The sequence below is a fragment of the Lepisma saccharinum genome, chromosome 5 (assembly GCF_977018435.1).
Source record: "Lepisma saccharinum chromosome 5, izLepSacc3.1, whole genome shotgun sequence".
Taxonomy (NCBI): domain Eukaryota; kingdom Metazoa; phylum Arthropoda; class Insecta; order Zygentoma; family Lepismatidae; genus Lepisma; species Lepisma saccharinum.
This window is the reverse complement of record NC_139233.1, coordinates 98,112,988-98,129,545: the sequence shown is the minus strand read 5'-3', so window position 1 is coordinate 98,129,545 and position 16,558 is coordinate 98,112,988. Positions and strand designations below refer to the sequence as shown.

Genomic DNA, 16,558 nt, shown 5'->3' with positions numbered 1-16,558 from the left:
AAACCAGACTCTTTATTTTGCTGACGTCGAAAATTTGGACAACTTCTATTATAAAGTTTCCAACGAGCTGGTTAAGAAACACGACGATTTCGAGGCTAAAGGGTCGGGATGGTCTCTGTGTGGAAGTCCTCACACGTTAACCGTTTACGTGAACCGATTCTCGCCTCTTCGAGCTTCCAGCTACATTCCTCTTCCACCGAACATTCAACACAAGAGGGCCGTGTTAAATATACAGAACAGCGATAACAAGTGTTTTCTCTGGTGTGTGTTGGCTGTACTGCATCCTGTTCATTGCAAAAATAATCCACAGTGGGTTGGACATTACAAACAATACGAGACCGACTTTCAAAGTGTAATGTCTGGCATTGAATACCCGGTGACATTGTCGGATATAACAAAGTTCGAAAATCGTACAGGAAAACGCATCGCTATTAATGTGTATTCCTTCACGTCAGATAAATATCTCGTGCATCCCGTCAGGATAAGCGATATCGACGATGACGATGCTTGTGTAATAAATCTTCTTCTTATTTCCAACGAGGATGTTCATCATTACACGCTAATTCGTTCTCTATCACGTTTGGTCAGAAGTCAAACTACCAAGTATGCAAACAACATCGAAGTTTGCCCGAGATGCCTAACCACGTTCGACGATCGTGACCGACGTGATCATCAAAATCTTCATAGTCGTCAAATTGCTCTGGAGAAACTTGCCGAACATAAAATTTATTGCGGTGACAACAGACCGGCTAGAATGTTGATGCCCGAAACGAACGAAGTCGAAGAATTCAAAATGCACAAGGCATTGTTGGAACATCCCGCAATCATCGTCGCAGATTTCGAGGCGTTCCTCAAACCACTCTCCTATTGCGAACCGGATCCTGAAATTTCCTCCACAACGCCGTACCAGCTTCATCAACCTAATAGTTTCGGCTATGTTGTTGTGCGACGTGATAAAATAAATGAAGCATATATATACCGCGGGCCAAATGTAATCGAACACTTCCTGGAAAAAATGGTGGAGGAGGTTGAGGTAATTGGTAGCGTACTGCTTACATCAAAACCGATGGCACCTTTAACTGAAAATGAACTTCAAAATTACAATTCCACTGAGGTGTGTCCGGTATGTGATCAAAGTTTTACTGATGAGAACAAAAAAATATTCCACCACGATCATTTCAGCGGAAACTACATAGGTGGAATTTGCAACACGTGCAATCTTAAAATCCAGAAACCTAAATTCATCCCCATATTTTTTCACAACGGAAGCGGATATGATTTTCACCACCTGGTGAGACATCTTGGCTACGATCCGAAACGTATAGGTGTCTTGGCCGAGAATGAAGAACGCTACATTAGTCTCAGCAAGCAAGTGTCGATTCCGGGAACGAAAAATACAATCGAGATGCGCTTCCTGGATTCGTATAGATTTCTCTCTGCAAGTCTGGATGCTTTAGCGAACAAACTCACCGACGATCAATTTAAAATAACTGGAGCTAGTTTTCCCAACGTAGACATAGAACTCGTTAGACGTAAAGGGATTTATCCTTACGAATACGTTAGTGATAATTCTAAATTTAACGACGACGCTCTTCCACTTCCAAGAGAATTTTACAGCAGACTCAGAGAGAAAGGAATCACGGACGAAGAATACCAACACGCGCAACTCATGTGGGAGAAATTAGGATGTAGGACACTCGGAGACTACCACGATGCCTACTTAAAATTAGACGTGACGATACTCGCGGATGTTTTTCAAGCGTTCAGGAAAACGGCAACGAATATTTATAAATTAGATCCAGCGTATTTCTACAGTCTACCGGGATTAGCGTGGTCGGCAATGTTATTCCAGACAAAGGTCAAGCTGGAACTGATATCGGACGTTGACATGTTGCTATTTATCGAAAGAGGGATACGAGGTGGAATGGTGCAATGCGTACAGAGACATGCAAAAGCTAATAACGTACACATGAAAGAAGATTACGATTCAAATCGAGCATCGAATTACATCTTCTACTCTGACGTTAATAATCTCTACGGACATGCCATGGTACAGAAACTTCCTTACGGGGGATTCGAATGGTTAGATCCCACTTCGATAGACATTATTCATTTCGACGATAGCGAGTGTGGTTTCTTCGCAGAGGTAGATCTCCAATTCTCCGACCACCTGCACGACACGTTTTCGGATTTGCCTCCGACTCCCGAAATCAAATGTCCACCCGACTCGGTTCAAGACAAGCTTTTGTTAACATTGGACCCTAAACAGAGATACGTCGTCCACTACAAGAATCTCCGGTTTTTGATTGGGAAGGGTGTTCAGATAGTGAATGTTAGACGAATACTAAAGTTTAAACATTCCACGTGGTTAAGACCTTACATAGAAACTAACACACAACATAGAACAGCTGCCACTTCCGATTTAGTCAAGGACTTCTTTAAATTAATGAACAATGCGGTGTACGGAAAGACCATGGAGAATGTTAGAAAGCACGTAGACGTGAAATTAATTTCCGATAAGAATAAATGTCGGAAGTGGATAGCCGATCCTAGATTCAAGTCGAGAAAAATTTACAACGAGAATTTGGTACTTTTCAACCTAGATATAAAATTGATGAAATTTAGAAAACCAATTTACGTTGGTGCAACGGTTCTCGACTTGTCGAAACTTTACATGTTCGAATTTCATTACGACGTGATGAAACCCTTCTACAATGATAAGATATCACTTTTGTACACGGACACCGACAGCTTCATTTACAGCATACAAACACCTAACCTATACGAAGACATAAAAAATCCTTCCATGCTCGAGTATTTCGATACTTCTGCGTATCCTCAACCCAACAGATTTGGAATTCCATCTCGTAACAAAAAAGTCCTAGGTAAACTGAAAGATGAATGTAACGGTGATATTATTGTCGAGTTCGCGGGTTTGCGTTCGAAGATGTATGCCATGAGAACAGAGAGTAGCGTCACGAAGAAAGCAAAAGGTGTGGGCAAGAATACGGTGGAGAACAAACTCACCTTCTACGATTACATCGATTGCCTTTACTCACAATCGACGATACTAAGTATAGAACAAAGAATCCAAAGTGTAGACCATGTGATTACAACAAACGAAGTTAGGAAAGTAGCATTAGATCCGCATGACGATAAAAGATGTATTTTGTCTTGTGGAATCCACACGTTGCCTTGGGGACACTATTGTTTAGAAATCAGTAAAAATTGTAGGCAATGCAAATGAAAAAAAACTTTAACTGTCTCACATACACAATAAATAACTAGCAAGGACAATGAATTTCTTTGGTTTCCGAAAGCAAACAATGGAGACTGTACACCGCACGGTAGATCATGAATTTCTACCTTCCATGTTATCTAAACTCAACGGCCTGTTGATCAATCAATTTTTGGAACGCTGCTCTTCTTGCTGGAACAGTGACGATTTCGGATTCGCGACGATCGACATGACGAGGAAACCCAACGACGGAAAATACAGAAACAAAATCAACGACTTTCTAAACGTTGCAACGTTGTGAGAAACGTTTCTCACAACGTTGCAACGTTTAGAAAGTCGTTGATTTTGTTTCTGTATTTTCCGTCGTTGGGTTTCCTCGTCATGTCGATCGTCGCGAATCCGAAATCGTCACTGTTCCAGCAAGAAGAGCAGCGTTCCAAAAATTGATTGATCAACAGGCCGTTGAGTTTAGATAACATGGAAGGTAGAAATTCATGATCTACCTTGCGGTGTACAGTCTCCATTGTTTGCTTTCGGAAACCAAAGAAATTCATTGTCCTTGCTAGTTATTTATTGTGTATGTGAGACAGTTAAAGTTTTTTTTCATTTGCATTGCCTACAATTTTTACTGATTTCTAAACAATAGTGTCCCCAAGGCAACGTGTGGATTCCACAAGACAAAATACATCTTTTATCGTCATGCGGATCTAATGCTACTTTCCTAACTTCGTTTGTTGTAATCACATGGTCTACACTTTGGATTCTTTGTTCTATACTTAGTATCGTCGATTGTGAGTAAAGGCAATCGATGTAATCGTAGAAGGTGAGTTTGTTCTCCACCGTATTCTTGCCCACACCTTTTGCTTTCTTCGTGACGCTACTCTCTGTTCTCATGGCATACATCTTCGAACGCAAACCCGCGAACTCGACAATAATATCACCGTTACATTCATCTTTCAGTTTACCTAGGACTTTTTTGTTACGAGATGGAATTCCAAATCTGTTGGGTTGAGGATACGCAGAAGTATCGAAATACTCGAGCATGGAAGGATTTTTTATGTCTTCGTATAGGTTAGGTGTTTGTATGCTGTAAATGAAGCTGTCGGTGTCCGTGTACAAAAGTGATATCTTATCATTGTAGAAGGGTTTCATCACGTCGTAATGAAATTCGAACATGTAAAGTTTCGACAAGTCGAGAACCGTTGCACCAACGTAAATTGGTTTTCTAAATTTCATCAATTTTATATCTAGGTTGAAAAGTACCAAATTCTCGTTGTAAATTTTTCTCGACTTGAATCTAGGATCGACTATCCACTTCCGACATTTATTCTTATCGGAAATTAATTTCACGTCTACGTGCTTTCTAACATTCTCCATGGTCTTTCCGTACACCGCATTGTTCATTAATTTAAAGAAGTCCTTGTCTAAATCGGAAGTGGCAGCTGTTCTATGTTGTGTGTTAGTTTCTATGTAAGGTCTTAACCACGTGGAATGTTTAAACTTTAGTATTCGTCTAACATTCACTATCTGAACACCCTTCCCAATCAAAAACCGGAGATTCTTGTAGTGGACGACGTATCTCTGTTTAGGGTCCAATGTTAACAAAAGCTTGTCTTGAACCGAGTCGGGTGGACATTTGATTTCGGGAGTCGGAGGCAAATCCGAAAACGTGTCGTGCAGGTGGTCGGAGAATTGGAGATCTACCTCTGCGAAGAAACCACACTCGCTATCGTCGAAATGAATAATGTCTATCGAAGTGGGATCTAACCATTCGAATCCCCCGTAAGGAAGTTTCTGTACCATGGCATGTCCGTAGAGATTATTAACGTCAGAGTAGAAGATGTAATTCGATGCTCGATTTGAATCGTAATCTTCTTTCATGTGTACGTTATTAGCTTTTGCATGTCTCTGTACGCATTGCACCATTCCACCTCGTATCCCTCTTTCGATAAATAGCAACATGTCAACGTCCGATATCAGTTCCAGCTTGACCTTTGTCTGGAATAACATTGCCGACCACGCTAATCCCGGTAGACTGTAGAAATACGCTGGATCTAATTTATAAATATTCGTTGCCGTTTTCCTGAACGCTTGAAAAACATCCGCGAGTATCGTCAAGTCTAATTTTAAGTAGGCATCGTGGTAGTCTCCGAGTGTCCTACATCCTAATTTCTCCCACATGAGTTGCGCGTGTTGGTATTCTTCGTCCGTGATTCCTTTCTCTCTGAGTCTGCTGTAAAATTCTCTTGGAAGTGGAAGAGCGTCGTCGTTAAATTTAGAATTATCACTAACGTATTCGTAAGGATAAATCCCTTTACGTCTAACGAGTTCTATGTCTACGTTGGGAAAACTAGCTCCAGTTATTTTAAATTGATCGTCGGTGAGTTTGTTCGCTAAAGCATCCAGACTTGCAGAGAGAAATCTATACGAATCCAGGAAGCGCATCTCGATTGTATTTTTCGTTCCCGGAATCGACACTTGCTTGCTGAGACTAATGTAGCGTTCTTCATTCTCGGCCAAGACACCTATACGTTTCGGATCGTAGCCAAGATGTCTCACCAGGTGGTGAAAATCATATCCGCTTCCGTTGTGAAAAAATATGGGGATGAATTTAGGTTTATGGATTTTAAGATTGCACGTGTTGCAAATTCCACCTATGTAGTTTCCGCTGAAATGATCGTGGTGGAATATTTTTTTGTTCTCATCAGTAAAACTTTGATCACATACCGGACACACCTCAGTGGAATTGTAATTTTGAAGTTCATTTTCAGTTAAAGGTGCCATCGGTTTTGATGTAAGCAGTACGCTACCAATTACCTCAACCTCCTCCACCATTTTTTCCAGGAAGTGTTCGATTACATTTGGCCCGCGGTATATATATGCTTCATTTATTTTATCACGTCGCACAACAACATAGCCGAAACTATTAGGTTGATGAAGCTGGTACGGCGTTGTGGAGGAAATTTCAGGATCCGGTTCGCAATAGGAGAGTGGTTTGAGGAACGCCTCGAAATCTGCGACGATGATTGCGGGATGTTCCAACAATGCCTTGTGCATTTTGAATTCTTCGACTTCGTTCGTTTCGGGCATCAACATTCTAGCCGGTCTGTTGTCACCGCAATAAATTTTATGTTCGGCAAGTTTCTCCAGAGCAATTTGACGACTATGAAGATTTTGATGATCACGTCGGTCACGATCGTCGAACGTGGTTAGGCATCTCGGGCAAACTTCGATGTTGTTTGCATACTTGGTAGTTTGACTTCTGACCAAACGTGATAGAGAACGAATTAGCGTGTAATGATGAACATCCTCGTTGGAAATAAGAAGAAGATTTATTACACAAGCATCGTCATCGTCGATATCGCTTATCCTGACGGGATGCACGAGATATTTATCTGACGTGAAGGAATACACATTAATAGCGATGCGTTTTCCTGTACGATTTTCGAACTTTGTTATATCCGACAATGTCACCGGGTATTCAATGCCAGACATTACACTTTGAAAGTCGGTCTCGTATTGTTTGTAATGTCCAACCCACTGTGGATTATTTTTGCAATGAACAGGATGCAGTACAGCCAACACACACCAGAGAAAACACTTGTTATCGCTGTTCTGTATATTTAACACGGCCCTCTTGTGTTGAATGTTCGGTGGAAGAGGAATGTAGCTGGAAGCTCGAAGAGGCGAGAATCGGTTCACGTAAACGGTTAACGTGTGAGGACTTCCACACAGAGACCATCCCGACCCTTTAGCCTCGAAATCGTCGTGTTTCTTAACCAGCTCGTTGGAAACTTTATAATAGAAGTTGTCCAAATTTTCGACGTCAGCAAAATAAAGAGTCTGGTTTTTTGTACAATGATAAAAAATACTCGTTGTGCCATCGACTTTCTCGTATTCGGAAAACAGAACAACATATACTTTTATAGAGTTGTTTTCAAGTTTATCTTTCAAAATATTTAGTACAGGTGTTTTCGTTTCGTCCAAGAAACTAAGGATGTCACGGCCTGGTTCTGACTTAATTGAAAAATCCTGGAGTTGGTCGTTAAATGCAGATCTAATTGGTTTGCGTTCATTGGATAATTTAATTTGCTTGGAAGTGGAAGCTTCCGTATCTGCATTATCGATTTTTCTTTTCGATGCTTGTCCGGTCGATGGTTTGCAAATTTTGAGGTGTTTACTTAAATTTGCAATGCTGATCATTTTTCCGCATCGAGCACAAGGCTTAGAAGGTAACGAACGATTAATTCTCGAACCTGTTTCGCTACATCTTGCCCTGTGTACCGATAAATTGTTCCTTGAGATTAGCTTCCCACAAGTAACACATTCAGTTTTATCATTTTTACAATTGAAACTGGTGGTGGATGCCATTGCTTTTTCGAAAATCACAGAAATCAAAAAAATCTAGTATATAGCGATACAATTTTCAGGTATGTTATTTATATATAATTTCTTGAGGTGAAATAGAAAATGCACGATCACGTCAAAATTCAATCTGGTCGAAATTACTATGAAAAACCACGTGAAACACCTTTGAACTTGAAATAATAGATGGTATGTAGCTTCAAAGAAAATTAAATACCTATTTTTTTACAAAAAACAAGGAGCACTGCAACAGAACGTCCGTACTCTTCGGCTGCTCTCACGAGACTGACTGATCTGTAGTGTATGCCGTTTCATATAATAAAAATATAAACCGTATTGAAAACATTTGTAATAATTAACCAATCAGAAGACGCCACGTTAGATATGACTCATCACATTACGTCATAACTTGTTGCAATATGTTGTGTAATAGTTTACCCCCTTATAGTTAATACAACAAAAAGCATTAGATATGAGTCATCACAATATTACGTAATAACTTGTTGCAAAAACATTGTGCAATAGTATACCCTTATAAGTAATACAATTAAGAGGTGTTTAATATGAGTCATCACAATATTAGTTACATGGTTCTAGTTAGGATGATGATTTTTTTTGGTTTGTTGGATAGGGGTTGAAGAAGACTATTTGTTGTAGTGACCACAGTATTGTTTTTTTTGTTTTTTTTGTGTTTTCTGTTCTCTTACGAGAATTAATATAAGTTGCCATAGAACCCTCCAATTCATGACTTAGGAAAAATCTGTTTGCGGATTCATCACGTACGCCTATACGTGAGTAAAATATGAATAGAACCTATGTTCGGAAATCCAAAATAGCAACCGGCAGTAGGATTATCTTAGAAACAGTAAGACTTAGGAAAAATCTGTTTGCTGATTCACCACGAACGCCTATATGTAAGTAAAATATGAATAGAACCTATGTTCGGAAATTCAAAATAGCGACCGGAAGTGGGGTTATCTTGGAAACGGTAAGACTTAGGAAAAATCTGTTTGGTGATTCATCGTGTACACATATATGTGAGAAAAAATATGAATAGAAGCTATGATCGGAAATCCAAAATGGCGACCGGAAGTGGGGTTATCTTGGAAACAGTAAAACTTAGGAAAAATCTGTTTGCTGATTCATCACGTACGCCTATATGTAAGTAAAATATGAATAGAACCTATGCTCGGAAATCCAAAATAGCGACCGGAAGTGGGGTTAGGGGGCAAGAATCTTAAAAAAAATATTATTTGTTTGTTTGTTTGCGTCACAATATAGGCGTGCACGCGCGTGTGTATGGCACATCGTTCCCGAGAGAGAGGTTTACAAAAGTCACGATATACAAACATTTGACCGGGGCTTGGAAAATTACGATAAGATGCATTCATCCTTCAAGAATAAGAGACTGCATTATTTACTCATCACGTTGTGTCAGCGCAATAAATAAGGCGCTGAACATAGAGAAAAAATAAAATTTTTTGAGGTTTGGTGAACCTCAATTAATAAAAATAAGTTTTTGAGGTTTTAGTGAGCTCCAAATAATCAAAATAAGTTTTTGATGTTTTGGTGCTGTTTTCTACGCTGTGAAACATCGTCAGCGCAATAAATAAGACGCGAAACATGGAGAAAAAATAAGTTCTTGAGGTTTGGCGAGCCTCACCGAGCCTCACCGAGCCTCATTTTCGGGCTTAGAACCGGCTTAATTGCACTACTAGTTATCTTGGAAACGGTGAGACTTAGGAAAAATCTGTTTGCGGATTCGTCATGTACGCCTATATGTAAGTAAAATATGAATAGAACCTATGCTCGGAAATCCAAAATGGCCAAAATTGCCAGCCCCTTGCTTTAGGTTAGGTTAAACCAAAAACCTTGGTGATTTTTTCGAGTAAGATGTTGGCAACACTGCAAGAAAAAACTTGCCAACTCCTTGTTTTAGGTTAGGTTACCCCAAAAACCTTGGTGATTTTTTCGAGTAAGGAGCTAGCAACACTGCGCTATCAAATAGAGCTCATGCCTTACGATAGAAATCCATTAAGGCGAGCTCACCACTTCAGCTCACCACAAGAGGGCGTTCAACTGTCCAAACTGCACTACTAGTTATCTTGGAAACAGTGAGACTTAGAAAAAATCTGTTTGCGGATTCGTCATGTACGCCTATATGTAAGTAAAATATGAATAGAACCTATGCTCGGAAATCCAAAATGGCGACCGGAAGTGGGGTTATCTTTGAAACGGTAAGACTTAGAAAAAATCTGTTTGCGGATTCGTCACATACGCCTATATGTAAGTAAAATATGAATAGAACCTATGTTCGGAAATCCAAAATGGCGACCGGAAGTGGGGTTATCTTGGAAACGGTAAGACTTAGGAAAAATCTGTTTGGTGATTCATCAGGTACACCTATACGTGAGAAAAAGTATGAGTAGAACCTATGTTCAGAAATCCAAAATAGCAACCGGAAGTGGGGTTATCTTGGAAACAGTAAGACTTAGGAAAAATCTGTTTGGGGATTCATCATATACACCTATACGTAAGAAAAAATATGAATAAAACCAATAGTGTTCGGAAGTCATGCAGGTTTGGACGTGACGACGCAGTTCAATAACATAGGTTAGACCAAGAAAAAAACCTTGGTGATTTTTTCGAGTAAGAAGCTGGCAACACTGCCAGAAAATAGGGCTCATGCCTTACAAGAGCAAACCATTAAGGCGAGCCTCACCGAGCCTCACTTCGAGCCTCACTTTCGGTTGCAGCTCTGTCTTTATGGTTCTACTCTAAAGTAGGTCAAAGCACGTAGAGGCTCTCGTGTAGTTTAGCACGAAAAAAAAATGAATAGGTTAAGTTATATCACGTAAGATCGTGGCATTCGTACCAAGTACGAGTGGGAAAAAAGGGAAAAATAGGAAATTTTACAAAAACATCGCTAAACACTAAAACATCGACAAAAATTTGTCAAAATATGTCAAAAACTGATTTTCAATTGATAAAAAAGAGGCTACAAATGCATACCTACCAAGTACGAGTGGGAAACAAATGAGATACGGTGAAAATTGCACTGAAAAATCGTCAAACGCTAAAACATCGACAAAAAATTGTCAAAATATGTCAAAAAAATGATATTCAATTGGTAAAAAAGACAATACCTACTAAGTATTATTTTGAAACAATCCAATTACACTACTACAAAAAAAAACACATTTCCTTTATGAGAAACAACAGAATTCGCGCGCAGGAAAACACGTACGCGAAGCTCTCAATCGAACCTCCCACTCAACAGCTGACGCTAGCGCATGCGCAGACAGAGGAGCCCAGGCTGCCGTGAGAGTCTTGCCAGTACCGCGGTAGACAAAATTTCACGGAAGGAGAGGGTGACTGACCGTTGGTTTCGACGAGGAATGACTGTGGCGGATCTGTGCGTTGGGTTCTGTTGTGTTGTGCTGTAAAAAACCGTTGGTTTTAATACTGAAATATGAGCGAAAGTAGTGTAAAGATGAGAAGGCGTGATGAGTTTCTCAAAAGTGAAGAAAGGCAAATAGTAATGAATATTTTTGTTTATTTAAAACAGATAAATCCGGATCGCAGTGTAAGTTGTTTAGCCAGCGAGACGGCGAAAGCAACTGGAGTTTCTCGGGCTACTGTGTATAAAATTCGGGGCGAGGTTTCTCAAGGTCCTCTTGAACTACCAGGTAAGAAACGACCCAGAAAAAGATCGCCAATTACAAGTAGAAATGTAAAATATAATGATTTTGTCAGAAGTGCTGTGCGACGTAAAGTTTACGAATTATTTTTTAAAAACAAACCCCCAACACTTAATTCTGTTCTTGTTGCTGTTAATTCTGACTCCACAATACCGAATTTTAAAAGATCAACGTTTCATGTCTTTCTCAAAGAACTTGGCTTTTCGTATGAGAAAAGGGGCAACAAATCCATGTTAATGGAAAGAGAAGATTTAATTTCTCTTCGCCATAAATATTTAAGAGAGATTAGGAATTATAGGCGTGAAAATAGAAATATTGTTTACACTGATGAATCCTGGGTGAACACCGGAACCTCAGTCAATTATGAATGGAAAGACAAGACAATTACAACTGCAAAACAAGCGTTTCTGGCAGGTCTTTCCACTGGTTTAAAAAATCCAACAGCTCGCGGAGCGCGATACGCTTTAGTGCATGCGGGTAACGAACGCGGTTTTCTGCAAAATGCCCAACTTGTGTTTCAGTGCAAAAAGAATACAGCAGATGCCCATGATGAAATGGATGGAGAAACGTATGAGATGTATTTTCGGGAACAGTTGCTCGTCAATCTCCCTTCGGGATCTGTTATTGTTGTTGACAATGCCTCTTATCATAGCCGCAAGCAAGAGCCAATGCCGACAAGAAGAATGATTTAAGAAAATGGCTGAAATCTCATGGCATACGTTATGATGACGGCATGTTACGGAGAGATCTTCTGGAACTTACAAATATTCATAAAATTAAGTACGATAAGTATAAGATCGATGAGATGGCAAAACAGATGGGGCATACGGTGCTTCGTTTGCCCCCATATCATTGCGAACTGAACCCGATTGAACTTGTGTGGTCACAGGTTAAGCATTATGTGCGGTGTAACAACACTACATTCAAAACTAAAGACATTGAAAATTTAATCACTGAATCATTTAAGACAGTAACAGTTTAAAACTGGCAAAATTACGTAAAACATGTCATGGACATAGAGAAGGAAATGTGGAATGCAGATGAATTGCAGGATGACGTTGATCAGATAATAATCCACTTGGGTGAAGATTCCAGTGATGATCTGACAGAAGAAAATGATTCTGGTGATGATTCTGCAATGGAAGGAATTAACCCCCTGGAGTGACATGTGAGAGAAAAGTAAGTTCATTAAGAATTATTCTTTCAGTTTATGTAATTTTGTGAATTTGTTTCTTGTTTTTAATAATAGCTCACCGTGATTCAAGCGCCACGCACGTTTGTTTGGTCTTGTACTTTCACTGCCAGCAAGTCCGTTACTCGCCCCTGCGGCAAGCGGCAACGCTGTTCTCATATACCCAACAGTCTATTCTTTTCGCTGGACAACCAATATGACTGTAAAACAAGGATGTTGATTTTAACCGTCAATATCCCTTCACTTGCCTTTCAATTGTTGGCATTCAAAATGTTTACATTCGTTTCTTCGAGGAACAATTGAGGAACATTCGAGCACTGTTACGTGAACTCGCACGCCTTCATTTGAAGTTTGCCATAAAAACTTGCACTCCACTTAAAATACAGTAATGAAAATAAGGTTATGATGTTACTGAAAGGCTAGGAACGCTTCCATTCTACCTTCTATCATGAAATAAGCAAGTACAAATACTTAACATGCTGTTTTATAGTTCTATTATCATATCACAATATTAAGAAATTTAGTAGTCGATGGTCTGTCACATCTTCTCCTTTCTCGTCTCATTCTTTTGTGTTCCCCCTGGACTTACGGTCCCTAGGTTATAGCCTAAGATAGACTAGTGACAACCCCCCCCCCCCCTAGTTGTCTTGAATAGGCACTGCTGGCAATTTAACAGACTCCCTTTATTTCATGTCGGTGAGAGTCTTTTTCAGGCTGTATCCATCACTGGCGCAACCACTGGGGGGGAGGCAGGGGAGCATTGCCCCCCCCCAACCTTGGACGGAAATGAGTTCTAGGGTTTGCAACAGTTATTTAATGCAAAGATATTTTACAATTATCAGGGTTGCTACGCGACTGGAAAACCTGGAAAACGGAAAAGTCAGGGAATTTGGTTGGTCAGGGAAAAGTCAGGGAATAGTCAGGGAATTTTGCATATTTTCTGGAATTTATGCGCATTTTGGAGTTTCAGGAGAACCAGTTACAAAATGAACGAATGATTCATTTCTACTTCCGAATTCGGTTCTTGTGATTCCAGTCCCCCCAAAAGATTCAGTTCAGAAACTTGTTCCTCTCATCATTATGACTTCTAGTCTGTTACGTACAAAATTATGGTTCCTTCGCATTTCAATTCTATATTTATTCACTCTCTGATCTAGGTTCTTGGATCCGTTCATTTTGCGACTCGTTCTTGTGAACCTGTTCAAAGACTGGAATTTGGAGAGGCGTGAGATTTTTCCTTAGAGAACAAGCTACTCAAGACGAAACCTACGCACCAGCCATCCTCAGAATTTCTTGTGTGTGGTGAGGAAATTTTCTTTCTTCAAGAACACACCCGTTCGGAACCGTTCTCTTTTGATACGTGAAGCAGAGCAGGTTGGTGTTCAGACAGTTCATTGATTTTGGATCTGCAATAAAGCTTGAAGAGCAGAATTTCACGTAACTGGCTGTAGTTGATGTCACACTGGACAGGTGCGGACGCCGAGTAAAAACAAAGGGACTCACTACTTCGTTCCCCCCGTGAACCCGTTCTGTGAATTTGAGTCCTTCGTTTGCGACCCGTTCAGAAACAACCTGATCAACTAGTTCATTTGCTCGTTGTCGTAGTTTTTACATTGCAGAGATGTGTTACACCCGAGAAATTAGTGATTTTATGCAGTATCAGTGACGTCATTATTCGAATATGCACGTGTTTTGTGCATGTAGAACGAATTTATTTTTTAAAAACTGGTGTGAAATAGAGGAATTAACGTACGCTGGTCGCATATCATTGTTAGGTTAGGAATGTTGGTTTCATGCCGATAGTAATTTTACGTATTGTTTGCGTGTAGAACGAAATTATGCTGAAAAGTGGTGAAGCCCAAGTTCCTTTTGTTTTATTACGATGTCGTCAATCTACAAATGCAACTTTTACATGGTTCGATTTCGATTTATGTCTGTTAACACATACTGCAGAGTTTTAGCGATTACTTAAGATTTTGTGAATATATGCTTTTGTGGTTAGGTTAGGAATGTCAGGTTTGGTTGTCTTAGAATAAAAATAAAGACCCTGAATGCACTCTACTAAGGTTCCGATTTATTTCTACATTCATTCCCACTAGTTTACGATACTTACTGTCGCTTGTCAACCGGAGAATACCTTGTCCGTGGAAAGCGTGTATGATTGAGTAAGTTCATTTTGAAGGTTTTTTTCAAATCCAAATAGTGCTCATTATTTTAAGGAAGGTTCAAATTTCGTGTCACAATGATTGCCAAAATTCTATGATAATTAGTCTTCCTGCTAGGAAAATTTGAGAAAAAAATCATAAAACATTCGGAACTGTTACCTTTTAAAAGACAGATTTTGATGTTTTCCATAATATAAACCATGTTTGTTACAACTTGTCCCCTTTCCCGCGCTAAGGAGCGCTCGGCAGTTTCTGTGCCAATGAGAAACGAGGAAAAAATCGTCTGCTGGGCAGCGAGGAGCGAATGGAAGCCAGAAGAGAGGCGCTTACGTAGACGCTGTTGCGACGTTGCGTATTTTAATTGGCTGCCTGGCTTTGACTTTCTCCAGCACCGAGAAAAGCCAGGGAGCAACTAGCGCGGGAACCGGGGCAGGTTGTAACAAACGCGGTATAAAATTGGTTCCAGCATGTGGAAAACTCAAATAGTGGAGATATTTGATTCCAAAGCATGGCCCGCGTATATATTTTTTTTAGGTGTATGGTTGGTCACCGGCCCCATTCAAGTTCTGAATTTCCGTAATATGTACTATTTTCAATAAATTAAAAAATATAATCATTAAACTTATTGCATATTTTCTAAAGGTACATGACCTAATTTTCTGTTGTTTCTCATTTGTATTGATATAGGCTAATTGAGGTTGTATACAGGTTACATTGTAAAGCTTTGATATATGCCACATTTTTTTATTGATTTTTTTACACCACCTTAATTGTAATGACTTAGTGAAAATGGGGAGGGAAAATAGTTATTTATTTTTTCATTGAATAGCATTATATTAATCACTTGGTAAATTTTCAGCTAATAACTGTGTATATTCATATTCATAATAATTAACGTGCCTGCATATTTCATTGAAAAACATGAGGTACAAAAGCAAAAATCATGACGACAAACATGTCTGGAAAAAAAATATTTCTGGTCTGGAAAACCTGGAAAAGTCAGGAAATTTCATAATCAAAAAATCGTAGCTACCCTGAATTATATTTTGTTATTTAGTTGTGAGCATAATCTGAAAAGAATGAAGAAAATTCTGTTGTGCTACTCTGTTTAATTTTGATGTTATTTTGTTTGTTATTCGTTACTATAGTGACTGTAGAAATTAGTTAATATACTAATTTTGTTAAGTAACATTTGAAAAGTTATTTTTATTTAAAATATTGCAACAAACTGCTCCACACCAGGGACAGTTTCAGGTTCTAAGGGAGGGACAAGGGGGGCATTTTTTTTTTCGCATTGAGTATAACAATATGTACGTAATTGTATCGGGACTGAATCTTCTTATGTAGATGTCACCCTTGTTTGAGGCATCTTTACAAAATCAGGAGTTCATTCATATGTGTGTGATCTGTGAGAAATATAATGTAGCCAGACAGTTAAGAATTAAAGGAAACAATGCGTGCTGCAAAAAATGCGCATGGAAACGATTGCTAAGGACGTGGAAAAAGGGCGTTTTCACCCTTAAAGAAGGGCTAATTGAGCGATTTCTTAATTCTCTCTGCCTTCTGGGACGATTTCATTGGGGGTCGTAATCGGGCATTTTTGGCCTCCGGGGCTTTCTTCGTGGAGAACATTTATGTCAGTGAGTCAGTGGTATTTGGGCTATATACAGGGTAATTGGTAATTCGACCTATTCCTGGAAAGGGGCCATACTAGAGCACATTTGCAACAAATTTTACCCTATCCACCGGGGGTCGGAAATCAATGGGTTTCGAGTTATTGCAGTTTGTAGATTTTCTTGACACATTCCGAATTGCGACCAAAAGACTATAATTTCTGAGAAAACTACTCCACCCTGGGCACTTAATTGACACGTTGCTAACAGCTGAAGAATGAGTG

The 16,558-nt window shown here is 39.5% G+C and overlaps 1 protein-coding gene across 1 annotated transcript in view; it reads left to right on the top strand.

Moving 5' to 3' along the window:
* LOC145988434 (uncharacterized) overlaps positions 1-16,558 on the top strand; it is a 102,706-nt gene that overhangs the window by 31,578 nt on the left and 54,570 nt on the right. The window lies entirely within an intron of this gene.